We start from the raw sequence: 24,030 nt of genomic DNA, 5'->3' as shown, positions 1-24,030 counted from the left end.
CACTGGAAACCGATATTTTAGCCATGTCTATACATACTTGTGTAAAAAAATAATTATCACCATTTCACAGTAGGCACTTCATTCCAAATGTGCCGGATACTCTGGTTTGTATTCTTTAATACCTAGAATTTAATAAAGAAGAATTAATATGTACTACATTTGTTGAAGATTAAATATTTTTCTAATAGACAATAATTGTTATATTTTCTTAATGACTTTATTTCTACCGTATAAGCACTATGTTTACGTCTCATGCTCCAAAAAGAGTATATTGACCGCATATTTGGTTAGGTACAACAAAAGGCATGTTGTAACTGAAGTTTTATTAACTATAAAAACACAAAATATTATAATCGTATACAACTGAAATGTGCTTTACAAGACCTTAACGATGTATTGCAGTTGATACGGGTAACATAATAATATGATGTTTGAAAATTAATACAATTTATCAACGCTGGTGGCAAACTCCGCTGTTTATATACTTCCGTTGCTATGTATGCGCAACGTTAAATGAATTAAATCCACTCGTCGAACGTATTAAAAATATATTGAAAATATAAGTTTAGAGTACTTAGTATAAAATACATAATTTACCGTATTGGAAATAATTATAGCATAGATTACTGGATGTTTATCATTAAAGAATATGTCTTCGCTTAAATATTTATTATGCGTATCCTATACAATAATGATTAATTACCTTTCAAATCTTGATAATATAGAGCAGCATAAATTGATATTAATATGTGTATTAATAATAATAATAATAATATATTGATTAACATACAATCAGTGCCTATACTTGACAAATGCAGGATATTTATTAACCATATACCTATATTTTTGTTTTTCGAATATTTAAATTTGTAGGATTTTGGTTGTAATACTACAAATGTTTAATATATTATTTTAAATATTTTTGAATTTTAAAATTGTCTTCAATACTATTATAAGTTATAACTTATAAGTAATAGTCGATAGGCGTGAATTTACATACATTTCCAAATACGAAACCTAATTTTTTTTATTGTTTTGATCATATTAAATATTGTAATTTTTTTAATTTTATTTCAAATATTTTAAAAGTGATTTATTTTGAATACATACGTATATGACTATTATTTTAAATGTAAATCTTTAATAGAAAATTTGTATAAAACGTTGGCATTTATAAGATGCCATAGTTTTCGGAGAAAATATCAAATGAAACTATTAGGAAATAACAACAGTCAAAAATGGTATTCAAGTCACATATGCGCACACATGAGACGTGAATAAATAAACAAATAAGATGTACCAAACATATCAATCATTGTGAACTGACAATACCCTTTTCAAGTATTTTCAACTATTGGATGCATTTTGGAGAAATTTAAAAAAGAAATTTTACATAAAAACAAATGGATCATTTAACCTTGAAACAAAAGCTTGAAAAATGTTAAATAATGTTGGACTTGGCATTATATTAAAAAATATTTGGTTATTTATAAACATGTATGATACATTCAATAATTAAAAATGTATTTCATATTATTTATTAGTAAGTCATGAAAATAAAACTTCAAGAAATCATGAACTAAAATCTAAGATAAAAATCAAAGTTCACGCCTATAGTTTATAAATTGTCGGCTATAATGCCTATTGCCCGCTTATCTATCTTTATGTTTATATGTGTGCGCATTTTTAATGAATGACTAACAACATTAATGATGTTGTGTACATTTTCCTCAATAATCACTTATTATATTGGACAAATACGACTTAAGAAAATTTAAATAATAAAAAAAAAATGTTTATATGTATATACATATAATATTTAAGTAAGTACATTATTTTATCGTTTATTATTAATAATTATAAAATTGACTCCCAAAAAACATTGACTAAAAATAAACAAGTTATTTTTAAAAACTTAAAAAAATACAAGATACGAGTTGAAAAAAAATTGTAATTCAGTTACGTACATATCTCAAGTACATCAGTTACTGTCCAACTCTGTAAAAATACATTATTAACACAGCGTGTACGCCAGACACGGTGACGACGTACTAGCAATCACACCGCTCCACCGCCGGCCAATACAGCACCTCCCCGTCATCGGGCGCAGTCGCTGATCGCCACCTCTGTTTACCAAACCGCACCGCCACTCGGCGGCGTTTTAAGTATCTTCGCCCTGTACCGGTGGTAGTGCAGTGCATACTACGAAATTACGAGTCGCTTACGTAGTATAATATATATACATGTATACGATTACGGTGAGCGCGTACGCTGCAGACACGACGGCGCCAATACAATATATATAGCGTGTTCAAATTTAACACAAAACACTTCGAACGTACGTGACCGCGAATTTCATTCGACCTTTTTTTCTCTCGAATACTCAACATTGTGCTATTATTTCTGGGAAAAATTTTTTTGTCCGTGCTAAGTCTCGCGTGATTTTGCACTCGTGGTGACACGACGCATAAGTCGTTTTAAAATATCGTTCAAAATCACGGTATGGAACATATTTTTTGTGTACGGCGGTCTGTTGAAAAAAAATAATAGATATACTTATAATATAATATGTATTTACTATAAACACGACGTACTTGGGTGCCTATAGTCGTTTATTAAACAGAGATTTTGACTCGCTCTTAACAAGTATACATTTTTAAGACGATAGGAAAAAAAACCCGGGAAGTCTGCAGTCTTTCGAGAAAATCATTTCGTATTGAGACGGAGCCGCAAAAGTTAATCTGTTCGACGTGCGAGAAAAAATGACATTTAAAAATAAAAAAAACAAGTGTAACCAATATCGAGTCGTTTTTTACTCACGCAGTGAGAAAAACCCGGATAATCATGGACGGTCATGCGTTCGTATTATTTCGTGTTGCCTTTATCGCCGTCATACACACTGTACTTTGTGTATATGTGTATAACCTATACAGTGGCGAAAAGGAACGCAATGATCGTCATCGGCGGCGGAGGTGGCGGGCCGGCACAACGTAACGGTTGTTGAGCCAGCTGTGCTATTGCCGATGATCGGCGGCGACCGAGTGAGTGGTGGTGGAGCTTTTTGCCGCCGCCGCTGCTGCTCCCTTCGGATTTCCAGTAAATTGGCCGCAGCCGTCCGCGTTCGCGTGTTCGCCACCCGTATTGCATTTGTTTCGCGCGCGTTCTGTCGCTCGCTCGTTCGTTGGTCCTTATACAAAATTACTATTGCCACCGGCGTCACATTCACCCCCTTACCCACCAGCATCACGCTACAAACACCACTGCTGCCCGCAGAAGACTATTCGTCACTATACTCGCACCACTGTCTCGTAGTCTCCGGGGTGAGTATATTGAAAATAAAAAGAAAAAACGCAGCTGTTGTCTTGCGTATGTTATACTTTTGTTATTGTTTTTATTATTTATTAGCAGTTTCAAAAATACGTTTTAGCGCGCCGAGTGCTATATTGCGGTTAATTTTAAACAATTACACTATCAATTTTTCAACTATTTAACACGAGTATGGTAATGATAGCTAACTTAGGTTAATAATACGAATGATATATTATGTACCTATATACACACTTAAACGTTTAAAGCCTTATAATGCTATACATACCGTAATTAATACTGATTTAACCAGCATGCAATATAATATTATTATATGTATATATCTTAGTAAAAGACAATGTCTGTGTGTGTAAATGATCCATAGCCGAGTTTTTTGCACTCGTGGTTTTTAAATTCAATACAAACTAGCCATAAGTAGTAGTGCACCTCGGAGCCAATATTTTTTTTAATTATACATTATAAAAAGGGATTTACAAAGGAATTTAATGGTTAGGTTAAAACCACCTATTATAAATTATGCATAGTTTAAGATCCGTTTAACGGATTACAAGACAGAGTAAATTCACTGACATGATTTAATTTTTCACGGATAATGACGTGCAAGATTAGATAGTACAATATATACCTAGGCATATTTTATTTGTCACAGATAATTTGTTAACTTTTGAACGATGTTAACGATGTGCTATAATCGGATAGCATTATAATATTATTATATTTGCGTCGTATCGAACAAAGGATAAACGTATGCACAAAATTATTTACCAAACATCATAAAGACCATTATATACAAGGTATATATATATATGAATCAATAATTTATAATTATGAAACAAATCTGGATGAAGAGAAAGCATAAATTAATCTTTTTTATTAAATTATAAAGTTATAATTTAAATATTAAATTTAACACATGAAATTAATGACTTCTAGCTTTGGTTCAATGATTTTAGAAAACATTTATATAATTACCTCTAAAATATGAAATAATATAACGAGTATTAAATTAGTGTGACACCTGTCACACTACCCAATAGCCTTAATGTCAAGTTTTTCTTTATAAAAAGACTTATTCGAACCCTTATTTTATATACAATAGAAAATATATAACCTTACATATTTTATACAATTTGTTCGATCGAAGAAATATCAGCTTGAAATTTTTCAACGGTAAACCATTGTAACGCATAATATCTCTATTACAATAGGTATATACACTATACATAATGTAGTGACGAATGCAAGTCTTACATTTTATTGGAATCGAATAAATGTTTATTATAAATAACATATATAATAAGTTATATAAATTAATGAAATCTACACAGTATTTTATTTTATCTAGGTATATTGTATAGAAATGATTTTATGTCATTAGTCTACGCGTAGTATGGCTGCACCTATCTATATCTTATTTCTTTGATATTGAAAAAATGTTAACCAAAAATAAAATAAGCAATACTACTTTTTATTCAACATATGTTTGCAGTGTAATTAACTTTAATGTAATATTAAAACATATTAACTAAGTGCTGTATAGAAAATTAACTTGATTAAACGAGTGAGGGAGAATAAAACATTCAAGTATAGGTACTATTAAATTAACAAAAAAATAATTGTTATTATCAAGAAACAGAAAATTGTTATAATAATAGTGCATAATAATTTATATACAAGTGAGTGGCAACAAAAAATTTAATTTATACATATCGTTTATTTCATAGAAGATAGAAGTTACGGCCAATAAAAATGTTTAAACTAAAAACTTGTAGCAAAGTAATAATAGGGTGGTTAGAAAATTACAGATTTAATTGTATTTCGTTATGACCAAAAATTACACTTCCCACTGTGCAATCTAAGTTACAAAATGTTACCGCTACGTTGAGATCCGATCGCATAAAAATATTACTAAGTAACAATAATGCAATATTGTGTAATTTTTCCAAAAATGACATTAAATGTATCATCAAATAACTATATTATTTATATAAATTTATGATGAGATCAGTTATTTATTCCATTTCAAAATAAAATAATGTTATTATAAAACTAATGGCTTTGTCAAAAAAGTAAAAACCATTTTATCTTGTACTATCTCAAAAATTCTCAATTAAAAAAAAAAAAAAAAACCGGAAATTTTGAAATAATAATTTATAATAAACATTATAATATCTATGATATTTGGAAAAAAATAATATACAATGAATGGACTTGCATTTTGTTTAACACTTTGAAAGATGGATACATTTCTTAATATTTATTTTTACAGTTTGATTATTTTGATATGAGTATATGACTTATTTTCAATACTTATTGTTTGATATATAAAACTTCCTAAAAAGAACTCTAGAGAAATCATTACAATTATAATTTAGATAAGAGTATAAAAATACGAGTATTTATCAAGTATTTTTATATTTGTTAGATATCTTATAAATCATTAGGTAACTCAAATGATTATTCACTAAAAATCGATAAAATAGTGGGTATATTATGTTCATGAATAAGTTTTACATTTTAAATGATCAATAATAAATCATCCTTTGTGTTTTTATAAAAATTTCGCTCCATTAAGTTCAAAAATTATTTTTATAATCTTATAAATCTTGAATTGATAATCATTTTTTAATATTTCTCGTATAAAGGATAACATTAAATTGAGTCTTAAATATTGAATTGAGTCCTGCAAATACTTTTGGGTTATTTGAGTTGAGTTCCTTTTTTAATTGTAATTATAAATATTAATAGTCAATTAATTACAAAATATTAAAAATAATAATAAATAAAGGTACTTTTTACCGAGAAAATATTTTTTTATCGACAGTTATAGAAAAATACTAAAATAAATTTGAAAATTTGTCATACTCATAAATATTTCAAGTACATACTAATCTTATTATTTTTTGAAATATTACAAAATATTAAAAATTGTTTGAGGAGAAATAATTATTTTACGGGTAAATATCTAAACATACACTCCATTTTTCACTTGTAATAATTTGATAATTATAAGTAAGTATTAACTAATTGTGTGTTCACGAAGTGTTCGGCACGACTGATTGATTTTGAAGGAGTAGGTATATATCAGTATACCACCGGGCCGTTGACGAATATCCGTTATCATTGCGTATTTGGAGTCAGTGGCGAATTCAGAATTTTTTTTTATGGGGAAGGGGGGCACACACTGTCTAAAATTTTACCATATATACTACCTACTACCAAAAACAAAATAAATAAAATAAACCAAATATTTAATGTTTATAGTGCAAATAATTTGTTTATATTTTCAGTCAGTCATTAAGTTAATATACATAATAATAAATAGTAATAGTAATTTAATAATAAAAACGGGTTAATTCCAACAAAATTATAAGTGTATGTAATGCTGGTATAAGAGTATTATTGTAGTATGCGTTCATGCATACAAAAAAATTAAAATCTTTAAAACAAAATCTAGTAAATAAGGCCAACGAGGGGGGCGTGGTCCCCGTGCCCCCCCTGGATACGCCACTGTTTGGAGTAATATGATGTACAAAGTTCAAAGTAATCACCGGCAGGTTATGATATTTTATCTATACAGACTTAATTCAAAGATATTAAGATAATAAGCTAGATTCAATTCAAACACATAAAATTAGCATGGATTCAATTCAATATCACCGCGTATATAAACCATGCTACAAAACCGGCATTAAATTTTAATCCAATTATTTATAAAATACATATTCTTAGAATACAAGTTTGTTTCTATAAGTTTTTAATTTCATTGAAATACTAATAAGGCTTATAATAGCCAGACGTGTTTTAAGTATTCATTTATAACATCAACATAATTTTTAAGTACCTAGTTAATACAATTAGTAAACTTAAAAATGTCAATGTACATTAACTTATTTTAACACAATTTATTATTATTATTTAAAAATATTTAAGAATTAAATATATTATTATAGCTCACATTATTTTTTAATTTATAACAATATAAACTTATATACAATATGCTATCAGTAATACATTTTTGTGTTTTAACATTTAAAAAAAATAGAGAGTTCAAAAAAAAAGTGTTGTTATTTTTTAAAACGTATAATTATTTTAAGTTATAAATTATTTTTATTATTATTTAACTTTTATACTTAGTGTACACCTAATTATAAAAGTTTCTAAAAATTACTAAAAAACCAAAAAGTTTTTTTCTAAAAGTTAAATGTTTATAAAACCGTGTACAACGTATACCATGTATCAATAAAACACAAATCTCAGTTATACTATTAAATACCAATTCTTAAATTCGATGTTCTTCAATTTCACATTTACTACTTAAGATTATGTTTTATTTATTTATGTACTTACAAGTTTTTAAGACAATAATTGTATTGGTTTTACAATAGCATTTTTTTATTGTGTCAACTTTTTTTTCTGGTAGCAAATAAAAAGCTTCAAACGTTACAGGTATCTAATCTCTGCATGTTTATATCGATTAAAATAAATTGAATTTAGTTTGTTGATTGAAAAGAATCTAATTTTAATACAAACAATGTGCTGTAAAACATGTTAAAATAAGTAAGCAATACTTACGTATTCTTCAATCAATATCTGCACTATATTGCATACTTTAGAAAATGTATAGACAGTTTTTTCTTCAAATGTGATTTGTTTATGATATTCCTACTCTTAGACAAGTGTATAATTTAACATTAACTCCTACACTATCGTGATATGAAAGTTTTTTTCTCAATTTTATAAACGGTATCTAATATCTATTTACTTTCATTTTAATGCTAAAAATTGTATATGTTAACTTTTAATGTAACATTTGACTTCGATTATAATTTGAATCACATTATGTCCATATAATTAAGTCCTTTATGTTAAAACAGGTAAAATGTTTTAACTTATCATATATTTTTCATGTTTTAAAACACAATTTTCTTTTAAATTTTAAATTCTATGTCTTTCATTTATTTTTTCTTTGTAGGATTCTTTAAACTGTGTAACAAAAAAAAAGTTGGTACAGTTTTTGTCTTGCATTTCTCACCAAGATTAATCTCCTTATCTGTAGTATCCGATCAGTAATACATTTATTTAAACTATTTTTTATTTTTTTTTTTTGTATCCGTACTCCGTAATTTTTTATACATTAATACATCAAAATAAATATCAGCTATTTTTAACTCATGATTCGAAAATATACATTTTAGATATTAAAATATTTGATGATTTTAGATTTTAGTAATGTGCAATATGTAGAATTATATATTTATATTAAAGTATGCTTTCCACCAAAATATCTACATATCTACGATATAAGATATAATAATTTTCCTAAGAAATATATACTTATTTGTTTATAGATTTACTGTTATTGTTTAGTATTTTTTTTTATTACATTTTATCTTATTATTAACGTTTATCTTATTCATTTTAATAATTATATTTTAAGACTAATACTAAAATTAATAAACAAAGTAATAGTATATAGTAATTAAAGTAATATGATATTTTATTATTCAATTTTTTTCTTTAAATTCAGATTTTACCAAGGACAATTTAATGATTGATTTAATTTATAAAGTGAAATTATATTCTCTTTTTTCATATTCCTTTTATTCTTTTTTATTTAAACTATACATATTATATCTAATAAAAAAACTACTTTCTAAGCCCTAAGGTGTTTCATAGTACTTAGGAAATGATATGCATATACGATAATATGATGTATTATATTGAAATTTATAATATGTGTATCATATTTATTTAGATTAAGTGATTAGAATACATTCTCACAGAAAACATAAATTGAACTATATAGATTTGGGAGATAATTTGCGTGTATCATTGCATTGGAAAACTATTCCAAATGTTTACTTTTGATAAGTTATTTTAATTCTATTAAGCTTACTAATTATTGAGTTATTAAAGATTTAAAAACTGCACGTATGTGTCTATTCATGTAATAAATAATTAGCTCAATAAATTTAAAGTATAATTTAATAAATATATATTATTGTATTGTTACAGACATATTATAATTAAATACAATTCATTTTTAACTAAATTAAATAAAGTGACTTTAGTCAAATGGTTACAATTACAAATTTAATGTGACTCAACTGAGTTCTCCAATGTTAAATTTAATTTTTCGAAGTGAGAATTTTTTTTTATATGTATTCAAGTATAATTTGATTACTAACTACTACCTGATTAGTATTCATATTACATTTATTTAGAGACGAGTATTAATGATGGCATTTATTATGCTATATACTAATGATAATAATATTAGGATTATAAAGTACAATAATTTCACTAACTAACAAAAAAAAAATAAAAAAAATAACAATAAAGTGTTTAATCAATTATATTATTTAGTATTTTCCGCTTATGGTTAATTGTTTCCAAATACAACATTTAGACGATCGATTGATTCAACTAATTTCCTTAAAAATATTAAATTATAACTAGCATACAATTAAAATGAAATATATGTGGAATAAAATAAGTTACTATGTTTATTATTGACTCGTCCTTTGTATCACACTCAGTGCATTTGATTATGCGTTATGTCTTATGTAATATGTTGAATACCTGCAAAGAACGAGCATAAATACCTATAGTAGTTGAGCTTCAATTTTCAAGTAGATAACGGTCAATTTGAAATTTTTAACATTTGATTTTTCTTTTTAATAATACTGGCACCTACTTTATAAAAAAAATATAGTAAATTTCACTTTCATATACTAATCAATTGAATTGTACAACTTGTACTCCACTAATCGTGTGATATTCAATAGGAACCACCCTCAAGAACTAGTAATATAATGAATTATATTATTTCTTACTATTTTATACATTTAATAAATATATGTATATATTACTACACCGTAATCGATCATATAGGTTGACCATAGATCGGTCATTCGTAGGCTATGTAAATTATAGCTTAAAAAAATCTTATTTATATTAGTTCAATAGTCTAGTAATTAAAACTACGATTCGTTTAGTGGAAAATGGGAATTAGCTAAATAATTACTCCTTAACTCAATTATACTGGGTTTCAATGAGTTAGGTATATTTCAATTGTTTAATACTTAAAAATAGTAATATTATAAATAATAAATATACACCAACTATTTTTAGGTCTGTAACTAATTGAATATTTTATATCTGATTAAAAGCGCCAAAAACTAAATTAATATATAAGTAAGTAAGCTCCAACATTTTAGGTTAAGAATTTTAACTATTTGGAAATATTTATTCTCCAAGTATAATATTTTAATTTTCTATTTTTAGTCTTTTGATCCAATAAGAAATAGTCATGTTATAAATATCTTTCCAGAGTAAATTATAAACTTATTCATTTTGTATTAAGTAATTGTGAGATAAAAACTGTTAATTATCCAAACATAATTTTGATTACAAATTTTTAATTTAAAAAATTATTTTAACAAAATTAAATGATCACCATTATTTTAAGTTACCTATTTAATAAAATATATAGTCATTCAATACTTAATTTTTTTAAATAAAGTCATAGATAGATTCCTAATTTTGAATTATCGTTTTTACTTTTTCTAAATCTAATATAAAATATACATCGTAGCCTAGTGTATATTATTATTTTGTGTGTAAAAGTTAAATGATGTATAAATTTTACCAATAAAACCACGTTTATGTAATACTGTTATTATTGATTAAAATAATTGATAATCACTTCTTATAAAAGTATGCATTATTTACTATGTTCGCATACAATGGTATTAGTTTCATAACAAAAAATTATATCCAGATATAATATATTGATCTAAAATGTTATATATTTTAGGATAAAATTAAACTGATGATACTGTCGAAGTCTGTAAACCATATGAATCAAACCTAAGACTTTAAAAGTTTAAAATAATATTTTATTTACAATACAGAGTAGATACATTTGTAATTTTAGCTGTAAGCCACAGTATATATAGGTATATATTAATGAAACAACGAAACGTATAATACAAGTGTAAAATATAAGTACACTTAAACCGCAATATACACAATAGGTATTCATAATGAAGACACTTTATGTGTAAGTATATGAAAATTAAATTATTTTAACAAACATGCTAGTTAAAAAAATGTGTTCTTTTCTCTCTGTGTCTAGTATTAATCCAAGCTGTAAAAATATGATAAATATAATATACTACTAATAATGATAATTTAAAAAAAGCCTGAGAAGTTGCTCTGCTGAATAATAAGCATCAAATTTACCTCGTTATTCTTTTATTGAATAGAGCACTGTAATGTTTATATTAAATTTGAATTCGATAATAACTGATAGGTCATTGGAGATATGTATATATATATATATATAGTATGGAGATATAGAAAATATATCAGTCTCTAATTTTAAGAAAATTGTATAATTTATATTACTGTTAGTTATAAATTATAATACATTAAGTTGAATTAATTTGAAATAATTTTTACAAAAATAAATCGTAGATATCATATTATTATATTATTTCTTATATTAATTACTACTATTTGTTATTAACGTACTTGTATATTTCAATTTAACATTTTATAGCTGTGAAAAGGTGTGAATACTGAACAGGGTTCGTGGTATAAATAATTTAAAATTAATTTAAATATTTTAAAAATTTTATATAATAAATTTCCCTATGAATAATATTTTTTTTAATTACAATAAAACAACTAAAATCAGATTTTCATGTGTGTAGAAAATAATAATTTAAATAGCAATGGAATTTTTCAAGTTTCTACAATTGTTATTTTTTGTTCATTATTTTACAATGTTTTCATAACTTTAACTTCAAATGCTCAAAAAATAAACATAGGAATTATACTCAACTTTTTTTAAACTCTAGTACGAAAAACTTTTGAGAAACCATATATTAAGTTATCAATAGTTATTTCACCAATCATAAATATTTTAATGAATATTTAAAGAATAACTAATAAAAGTATATCATTTTAAATATCTATAAATAGCTCAAAAATTCAATTTGTTTTGAAATAAATACTATGCTTAGAAAATGTTAAAATATTTCATGTATAATAAACATAAATATTAATTTTTGTGTTCAAATAAAATAAAAAAAATTAGATTTTGTCAATAATTTGTGTTGTTTAAAAATACTTACTAGTCTTTTCGTAATTAATTATTAGTTTTTCTCAATTATCAATATAAATACAGTAAATTATTTAATTTTAATCCTGCAGTACCAACTTTCGCAAATTTTCAACTAGTAACTCTTAGTATTAACGATAAAAGCGATTTTTTAAAAGTTATGTATCTAGCAAACAGACTAATAATAATAAAATTCACGTCCTTACGATTGAAGACAAAAAAATTGGAGTACTACGTCATGTTATCCATAGATAAACTACGAATAGTCAACATTTAAACATTCAATACAAAATTTTATTAAATATATGTTTTTGATTATTTGTGACATTTCAGTAATTTCACGGACAATTATAACAATGTTCTACATGGTAGCCACAAAATATATTCTAAGTTCAATGAACATTTAATATTTATTAAAAAATAAGCAGTCAAAAATCAAAATATTTTTTGGTTGAAAACTTTGTGTATGAATTATGAATGCGTTATTTCATTCGCAGAATACTGTAAGATAATGTTTATTCTTATTTAATATTTGAAATATAATATATAATTAGATTTTAATTACCTGAGAAGTATTTATATATTATATAATTGTATTCTCATTTAAAATCAATAAGAAGATAACAGTTTTATATGAAATTAAGTTGTTATAATTATTATTTAAATTTTAAAATTAATTACATAAATTTATTGGTAATAAAATAATGTAAGTATAAATTGAAAATATTTTAGCTTTTTTCAATTTAAATTTTAAATAGCTTCTGTCTTTTACATAAATGCAATTAAAATTTAATCCAGAAACAAATTTATAAAATCACACAATTTCAGTCTATAATTATTATTAAGTTATCAGAATTTAAATTTTATGATTATTTTTACGATCTTGTAAAAATTGTATATTAATAATATAAATTGTTTTGTAATCTGATGTAATGTAAATAACAAATATAAAGAATATTTTGTTTGCCATAGTCTATAGACTACTAATATTATTTTAGTTAAATATTTTTTTTCTAATTAATTCTATTTAAATCATATTCAACACCTCTATTATTATTATTATTTTTATTTTATGACTTAAACATTTTAATAGCCAATTATTTTTAAATTTGATTTTTATTAAAAATATATAAAATTTCAATAACATTTAAATATTTTATAAATCTAGAATATACTTTATAGAAGTGGTTTTTTTGAACATATCTTATTCAAGCTATTTTATATCATGTATATATTTTTTTATTTTTAGACTTATAAATTGAACACAAATAATTACAGTTTTTCAAGTAAAGAAACATGATGATTGTATTAAAGGTAAATTATATAATTTGAAAAGTTTTGATAATTTTGTGAAATTTATTTGAGAAAATGAGTGTTAAACAATTAAGAAATTCCTTTTTTTAGTAGTTTTAACTATTAATGTATAACACTTTAATAATAATTTTAATTATGCGAAATGCAAACCAATAAAATTCACATATATTTGAAGTAATTTACCATGTTTTCCAAGAAATATTTATGATTTTGTCGTCACCTTCTTTTTCGCTTTTATACACAATGCAAACAAGTAACAACATAAAGCGTGTTGCAATTATAAAACTTCAGTTTTCCCAGCTACGCAGACTATATTATTATATATACTCAGGACCATAACAAATCTATGGCATTAGCTGTCATTTTATAACATTACACTTATACTTGCCAAATCCAAACAAACCGTTAGTTTTGCCGTTAAACGTAGTTTGAGTCTTATCCAGCCCGAAGGCGAAAACTGAAAATTTAAAACCGTAAAAGTCGGTCGAATGGACGATGTATGGGGCAAAGGGCTAAAGAGAGGAGATCTTTAGTTTGAGTTTTACTGCGTCATATAAACATATCATACACAAAATATTTGTATAACGTTTATAGGCTACAGTCCACGATCAGCAAAATATACAGTGCGCTTAATAATATTTTGTTTACGTATGTAATTCCAATTAAAATATTGACACTTTACGATCTTCTGTTTATATAGGTTATATATATTAATATTTTATGTATCACTGTAATGTTAAGTACAAAAATAACTTAAAACGTATAATTTTTTTTATATCCTGGTGGAAAATAAATCATAATATATTTATCTACTTTTTAAACTATTTTACTTGGTTATTTATTTTACACGCTAATTGTCCAACTTAATTATTTTTTAAATAAGTTCATAAGTTATTTCATGATTTTTAGCATTTTACTATGCTTAATTACACATCATGTATGTTTCAATTATAGATAACCTCTCTAAAATTATAACTCGATAAAATAAAACGCAAAATATATTTGTAAGTATTTAAGTACTTTACATACAAAACTGAAGACACAGGGAAAAATGATTTTCATTCCTATAAGCAATATATTTAATAAATAACAAGTAATATTATAAACATTAACAATGGCACTATCATCAATAATGTCGGGCGTTTAATATTTAATACTATGTCTTGGGTACAATAAAGGTTTCCTTGCACTGTTTTGTTGTTTGGGTAGAAACTACGATATAATACCTCATGTATAACAGGTAATGATGACCATAATCATTACCTAATCTTTTTTTCGCTTAATTTTATATAAATATTTCACACTTCAGTAAAATATGTTCTTTCATTAAAAAATAAAAATCATAAATTTATTTATCAACAAGTAAGGTGTTTTTGATTTAATATTCACAAAAAAAAAAAAAAAATTGTACTTAGTCTAGAATATTATATTAACAATATATTAACGCCATAAAAAAAAAAAAAAAACATATACGATACTAACAGATAAATTAACATCAAATAACCGTATTATTACCATATAATTCGGCATTTCTTTATTGAAGAACTATGATTTTTACACACAAAATTAATTGGGAAAACACGTGATAGTTAGATTATTTAGTTATTTATATTTAATCATTTAAATATATTTCTTTAAATTTCTAGAAAACTAATACTAAATATTATATAATACATACAAAATATTATTCTTTATGTCACATATTATTTAATTTTTTTAAAAAAAAACAAAATATAAGCCATAGTCCTTTTATCATATACGATAAACAGAATACTACAATTATCATATTTTCCTATTTCTCATGAAAATTTTCTCAAATTGTAATGTTTGCTTAACCTAACAAACCTCCGGATTCACTGGACTCTTACAGACCTTAAGTCTCTTACTTTTTTTAAAAAAAACTGTGAAAGATTATTTCTACAAAAAATTTCTTCCCACATCAAAAATAATAATATTCTTCCCTCATCTCAATTCGGTTTTAGAGCCAAACACAGCAAAATCCACCAAGTGCACATAGTAGTAGACGTTATATAAACTTGTCTTCATTCGAACGAAAACGATATCACTCAAGCATTCGGCCATGTCTGGCATGACGGTCTCCACTTCAAACTTCTATATTGCCTCACATCACCTCTATTTCTATTAATTAAATCTTACCTAATAAATAGGTACTTTCAAACTTGCTTTAGCTCGTGCATCTCAGAAATAGCTCTAATCTAAGCAGGAGTACCTCAAGGTATTATCCTATCTCTCCTTCTGTTCAACATATATGCTTCAAACTAGTCAATAACACACGACACCCTTATAGCTGATTTCGCAGATGATAAAGTAATAATAGCAATGCATGAAAACCATTTAATTTCCTCGGCCAATCTCCAAATATACTTAGACCTTATTTTGCAATAGTACTTCAAATGGAGAATATAACTAAATCACAACAAGTCGGTGCACACTGCACACGACCTTTACGCTAAAACACGGAATTTTTCCACCTGTATCAGTGGACAACATACCTATTCCATTGTCTGACATCGTTAAATACTTCGAGTTAACTCTTGACCATAGACTAACTTGGAAACAGTACATAAAGTCCAAAAGACTAATTTTAAACATTCGCTCACGCACCCTCAAACATCTCTTAATAAATAATAATTAATATAATCTTTAAATACGCTTATTGTGCTCTTAGTAAAGATTGTGTAATTCTTATATAAAAAAAAAAAAACAAAATATGTGAAATATTTACTTGAAAAACAAATATAACAAAATATGCATTTAGAAGAAAAAATGAGCTAAATATTCAAATTATGCAAAATTCTAGTACTGAGAAACAAATTTTTGTACTACTTAGCTATATGTTTTGAATGATCATTGAAAAACATATAAACTCTTTAAGTGCCTAACCTTAGTGATAATGTATTGTCATTAGGTATATTATTATAAACAAAACGTGTAATTAATAATATTTATTCATATAAACATAATATATGTTAAGTTTTCGACTAGTATTTATATAAATATCAACATAAACAGCCATTGAATTATTATAGACGCTGACGATAAGCCATTTTTTGGATAAAAAACATTATACTATTTCGCTAAAAATCGCCAGAACAGGAACCGAATAAATCGCAGTAATCATTAATATCACATTCTAATACAATTCATAAATTTTATTATATTATAATTATAATAGTTACTCAAGTTTTAATAAAAATATATTGATCTACAGAATTTGTATTAAACTATTTTAGGTTATTGTTTTATTGAAAAACCACCTTGATTATGATATTTAAAATGTAGGTATAGTATTAAAAATTCAATATTAATTTATATTTTTAATTTTACATTATTTTAATGCTTTTGTCTAATTTCAATTAAAATAACATAAATTTAATTAACTGTAAACATAGAAAATATTCTTAAAATAATGAATAATGTTATTCTAAGTTCATAACTAAATGTTATTTTAACATTATAACATTGTGCAAAATTGAATATTACAAAAAAAAAAAAAAAAAACGTAATACTAAGAAAATGTTTAAAAATTAATAATTATATAACTATTTTAAATCCTACAAAACATTTTATAAAGATTAAAATGATAATAATATTTGAAATGTAAGTTAGTTTCAATGTTATTGAAATATGAATGGCATGAAATTGCTATCTAGGAAATAACATATGCTTATTGCTAACAACTAACAAGTTATGTCTATTTATATAGTTTTTTTTTATCTTATACAATATACGACTACTTTATAAAATTTTGAAACAGACTTTTATCTCCATTCTATTATAGGATTTAATACTATGAAAATCATAAATATTATATAGACATCTAATTTATCTATTAGGATTCTCCAGTTATCATATTTATGTTAATTTAAGCTTTATCTTTTATTGCTATAAAAATAAAAAATAAAAACGTGTCTTCTATGAATAAATATACAATTTTGATATTACTTCGAGACATTTATATGGATTCAAAAATATTAGATTACATTTATTGACGAAATAATTATTTATAATTATGTTTTGATATATATATATAGTTCAAAATAATTATAATGAACTCGTAACTTTTTATTTTTTATTAAATAAAAATATTTAAGTGTAAAAGATATTTATTATACTTAACATTTGTAATTTTATTTAAATGTACATTTTTCGTTAAGTATTTTTTAAATTAAATATTATTTTACATTTTAAATATTTTAAAAGTTAAATTTTAAGCAATGTACTTTCTGAAAATGTCTAATCAGCTTACTATGATACCTACCAATAAAAAATAATTTAAATATAAATAAAAATTACAGTTTTTGTGTATTTAGCTATTTTATATCATTGTTTTAAATAAATAACGATATAATTTTAAATTCATATATTTTATTTTATACCTATAAGAAAAATATTATGCAACAGTTGATTAATGATTTTTTTATTGCATACATCTTAAAACTTGTATAATGTATTTTTTATTCCTATAAAATAAAATAATTATAATTTATAAGTTATACTAGATAGAAAGATAATTTCACTGACATTCACTTCAAAATATTGAAGTGAGGATTAAATTGTGTCAAAATAATCGGGAGAATATTTCCAAATAATAATTCAATACCTATTAAATATCTTCATAAAACATAAATTAATTGATAAATTAGTTTGATATAATATATATTTTTAATTATTAAATTACAATAATAGCTATTAATATCATTCAATATATTTTTTTAATAAATTCTTAATTAAATACAACATACTCGTATATTTTTATAAAATTTAAGTTTTGGTGTATTCTATAAAAATTTCAAAGTAAAACAAATACTTATGAAAATAATTTTATATCAAAATACACAGAAATATGTAAAATAATTTCAACCTATTTAACTTGGCAATTTTTAATAATATTTTATTTAAAAATGTTAATAGAACTGATTATTGCATTGATAATATATTTATTATCTATGAATAATTTCCATATTTTGTCGTAAAACGTTGAAAAAAGCAAATAAAGTAAAACAATTATTCATCTTCTTTAAAAATTGAATTCTATTCTTACAATTTAAATAATTAAAATTTAAAAGTTTTACTTTAAATTATAGCTTCAACATTATTATGTTATTTTGAATTTTAGGTGACATTAATCATCTTTAAAAAAATAGTTAGTAAATTATTTGATTTTTATATAAATTTACAAATACTATAATATTAAAATTACCAGTTCTAATTATTAATCTATTACAGTATAATATAATTATACGAGATGGGCGATCTATTAAATTAGTTCATTATTTATGAAGGAGCAATATATTATTCTATAACACCTCACCATTAATTACATTTTAAGTATGTTTAAGGAATTACCCTGATACGATGTTGCTGTCTTTATATTATGATTATATATGTAATACATATTATGTGTAATTTTATTAACCGAAAGATGACGTATAATATACTATTTTACTGTGAAGTAAAATTTAATTTAATTTTCTAATATTTTAATGTACTAAAGTGAAATATTTTATAAATTTTATCAAGAATAGTATGCTGTAAAAAAACATATAGATAATTACCAAAAAAGTAAATTTAAAGTAAAGGCTTCAACAGCATAAGTTAAATACTAAAAGAAAATAGATTACGAAAAACAAGATTGAAATATTCATATTTATTTATTTAAATACCACACGTATGGAAAAATGTGTAAAAAATGTACAAAAAAATGAAAGTATTCCACTACAATTTTTATTATCGAATGCAAAAATCACCATTTAATTAATAACCGAATTTAGATATTTTAAATAATGACAATTCAATAACTTTTTTTAGAATATTGTATAAACAATTATTTAATAGATTAGAATTTTGCCAAATATTATTTATGAATTAATTTTAAATAACAAAACAAAAATATATCTATAGTATTTATGTATAAATGTGAATAATTTTTAACTAGACATAATATAGTTTTTGTATAATAAATTATTCTTACAAAATTTTAATCAAATAATATTTATTGAATGATATTTATATTAAATTTAAATGTTCGTGTATCTATATTAATAACTAAAATTATTGTTACAAATAAGCACTTAATGTTTTAATCTTTAAGTATTATTGTTTTAATAGTTCAAATATTCAACATGAAAATATTAATAATACCTAAAGATAACAATGTATTCCAATAGTGAAATATATAATTAATATATTAATTGTTATATATACTTTAGTGTCTAAACTAATTTAATAATTTCACTACAAATTAAGGAATCTAAAAATTAATTTATCTTATTTAGTCATAATTTAATATAATATAATATATATATATATATATATATTATATCATGATATATATTACACACATGCATTTTTTTAAATCTATTAATAATTATTTAAAGTTAAATTCTGCGAGAACAATATCTATTATATATTTACATTGTTTGGTTAATTATTGTTATATTTTAACATGATATTTATCATTAAAAATTAAGCAATAATGTACATTTAATAAAATAAATAAAAAAAATATTGAAATAATTCATAAAACTATGATATATACTTTATATCGAATGAATTGAATAAATTATAAATATTCCAAATCTAAAAATAATTAAATAAACCTTCTCAAAACCTAATGTTAATTGTTGGAAATTTAAAGAAATCACATTTTTTACGAAAACAATTCCTTTTACTTCAGCAAAGCTACAAAAGATTAAAAAGTTATAAATATATTATGATGCATAGGTCATTAAAAAAATCTCACTATCCAAAATATTTATAAACCTTGGAATTAGTATGGTAATTATTAACAAATAAATATATATATATATATATTAATGTATTTAAATTACATTTCTTATTTTATGTATAATTTTAATTTTATATTCAATAAGCTTTACACAGTGTGCAATTTGTTGTATTGATAAAACATAAATATGTGCAACATAATAATAAACTTGTTATTGCTTACAGTCACAGTTCGAATAAAATACAAACGCTCATAAGCTGCTTAAAAAATGCAAATTGACATTTAGTTTTGAATGTAATATACAAATATTATCCTTTTGTAATAAATTTCAAAGTTGCGATGACTTCTTAAGACTTAATAAAATATAATATCAATATTTTATTTCGACATACCTTTATATTTATTCAAAATATTATAGTATTATCTTCAAAACATTTATTATTATTTTGGTAAAAAAAACTAGGTACATAGATTAAAACATAAATTAATTAATTAGAAATTAACTAATTTTTTTAATACACTACGATAAAAATTTAGTATTTACCATTTTTTTTACTATGATTCACTTTTTAAGTATTGTCATTCTACTATTCTAGTCATAATACTATTCAATAATAGAAACAATTTGTAGAATTTAATTTAATTTAAAAATATTTAATTAATCAAAGGAAAATGCCTTTATATTTTATCCATTTTAACACGTTATTAAATAAATTTGGTAAAATGACTAAAATGTACGAGTATATATTACACTAAATTACATTATATCAAAAAAAATAAAAATTATGTTAATGGCTGGTAAAGTTATTTATCTATAAATATGGGAATTATTGTTATTTTCTTATCAAAAACGTTAATAATCGTATGGAATAGGAAATTTTCATACGCCATGGATAACGAAATTGTATAATAACATCATGCATAAAAATAATATACTTAAATATTGTTAAAATATTTCAAGTCTCAACTACATATTAATATATTTTCTTAACTTATTATAAAATAACTAACACCAATAGAATTTTGAATAAGTTAACTAATAATTTTAATAATTTTACTGTATTTACTTATTTTAACTTGAGTTATAAACATATTTTATTAATATAATTACCTAAGTACATTATAATTTTTAACTTATAAATTTAGATAAAAGAAACCATATATTACGACAGTGTTACAAAAAAACAAAACATACACATTACGCATTGAAGTAGGTATATAAAATTCGTTGGAATTTTTTTTTTATTATTATTATTTTTAACCACCATTGCAACTAATAATTGAATGTAACCAATGTATATAACTCATTGAATATAATATTATAACCAAATAGGTATATTAGTTACACAGTGGAGTCATATACAAAATTCCTGTGACCAGTCTATATTATTTGTTATGAGGCAATTTACCTATAAAATATTACTAAATATATAATTTTTATTAAAAATAATATTTTTTAATATATGTATAATATATAATACAATGTACAGTAAACTATATAATATATAGTTTTAATCTATATGATTATAAATAATTTATAACGTGATTTAATGAAACTTTTTCTGATGATACATATATTATGTACATACATCATACATACATTACAACATACTTTTTAAATTTTTCTTACAATTGTTAAAGTGTGTAGTCACTGAACTTCTTCTTTTGAAACTTTCTCAACAAATCACAATATCGCACGTTTGTTTTTCATTAATTATGTCATCACAATTTACAATTTTCAGATACTGCATTATAAATTTATGTAAATTGTAAAAGCATATCTATACATAAAAAAGTTATTCACAATTTTTCAGAAAACTACTAATAATTTAAAAATATTGGTCTAACTTATACTATCTGTGCTACTTTTCAACTGATGGAAAAGTTATTCTGTATAAAAACTTTTGAACAAGTTTGTCTCATAAGTATTTTCCAAGACCAATTATTATAGTGAAAAAAAAATCATTACTGTTACACTTAGTATCGAAAAGTTCCACAAGTTAAATAATACTAATTTTTATACCATTATAGTCTTTTAATAAATATTTATGATTACTATTGTTTTACTATGGTTTGAGTGGCACTATAAAATTGCAATATTAATATTGGAACACAATACTGAAAAACAGGTTACAATAATAGCAGTAACTTTTAATTTAGTACATGATAATAATACAATGGACATTGGTACTATAATTCAATTATAAACTATTAATATTATCTTAAAATCATTACATTATAATTTATGAGTATTACAATATAGTATTTATCGATAAGATTACAATTTATAAAGTACAGTAAAATATAAAGAGCAATATTATTATTCAATACATTAATTGGTTACCTATGTAACGATATAATTATAACGTGACAAACTTTTTAGAATATCAATGAAATTAAGATAAAGAAATTAAAAGAAATAAAGAAATAAAAATAATAAACATAACATTTTTTTTTAATCAAACAGAAAACATTTTTCAAGTTACACATTTTAAATATTATGCCAATAAATTTTCCTTTATGTATAACATATAATTACAGTTAAAATTAACAAGAACATATAACTTGCTTTATTTGGTATTAAGTTAATATTGAGCTGTAAAAAATGCTATATAGCACAATAAATTATCAATACTTTAAAAAAAATTTGAATTTCTAAGACCAAGAAATTATATAGCTGTATATTTTAGTCTTGTATATATCATTATAAATACGGAATTGTTCACTGATAAGAAAAATACAAAATAAATCTAGAATATAAGTACATTATTTTTGCATACATTATAGTAAATTGATGTTGGTTTATATAGCTTATAAAAAATGCATACATCAGCTATCAGCCTAATCGTATCTTATAATTATATTACACTAATCATTTTATAATAAATGTACATTTTATATTGTAACAATTATTCAAGTAATCTTATTTTATTTTTGATTTAGACAGTTTTAATGAAAAAAAAAATCAAATAAACGAGTAGAGAATTGTCGTAATGATGAATAATGATTATGTTTCATTTAAATAAACAATTTTTGTAAAAATATATTATAATTACAACCATTTTTTTTTTTTTTTTTTTTTTTAGTATACTCTAAAACGTAAAAAAAAATCTCATCAAATAACTATAAAACTTTTGATTTAGATCATGCAATTTGACTAATTGTGTTTTAAAAATACTATTTTTATAGTATTTGTATTTTAGAAAATGTTGATAATAAATTTTTATTAACTGTCAAGATATGCTCATATAACTTATTACTGCATTGGCAAATTATTCTTGACAGCCCAATGTCAAAAATTAATTTAATTTAGTCTTAGATTAAAAAATGTATCAATGATAATTTAAAAATATTAGTTAAATATATCAAAAAAAATAATAAATAAATACATAAAAATAAATAAATAAATAAAAATAATAACCATAAAATAATACGGCCAAGGTGATGTCCCAAGCTGTGAGCTAATAAATAGGAATATATGCTATGTATGATGCAAATTATAGTT

General features: G+C 23.1%; 1 protein-coding gene across 2 annotated transcripts in view; it reads left to right on the top strand.

The window, feature by feature from the left end:
- The first annotated feature begins 3,098 nt into the window (after positions 1–3,098).
- The window catches only part of LOC112597796 (GTP-binding protein Rhes-like), a 49,066-nt gene continuing 28,134 nt past the window's right edge, over positions 3,099–24,030 (top strand). The window contains exon 1 of one of the 2 annotated variants that reach the window (XM_025344011.1): positions 3,099–3,320. The gene's annotated coding sequence lies outside the window, so the exon portion shown is untranslated. The remainder of the gene's footprint in view (positions 3,321–24,030) is intronic. The other variant, XM_025344010.1, reaches the window with a different exon arrangement.

The sequence above is a fragment of the Melanaphis sacchari genome, unplaced genomic scaffold, assembly GCF_002803265.2.
Source record: "Melanaphis sacchari strain LSU unplaced genomic scaffold, SCAv2.0 Contig43_pilon_pilon, whole genome shotgun sequence".
NCBI classification, from domain to species: domain Eukaryota; kingdom Metazoa; phylum Arthropoda; class Insecta; order Hemiptera; family Aphididae; genus Melanaphis; species Melanaphis sacchari.
The sequence above is the reverse complement of the archived record's forward strand: the minus strand, read 5'-3'. Positions and strand labels throughout refer to the sequence as shown.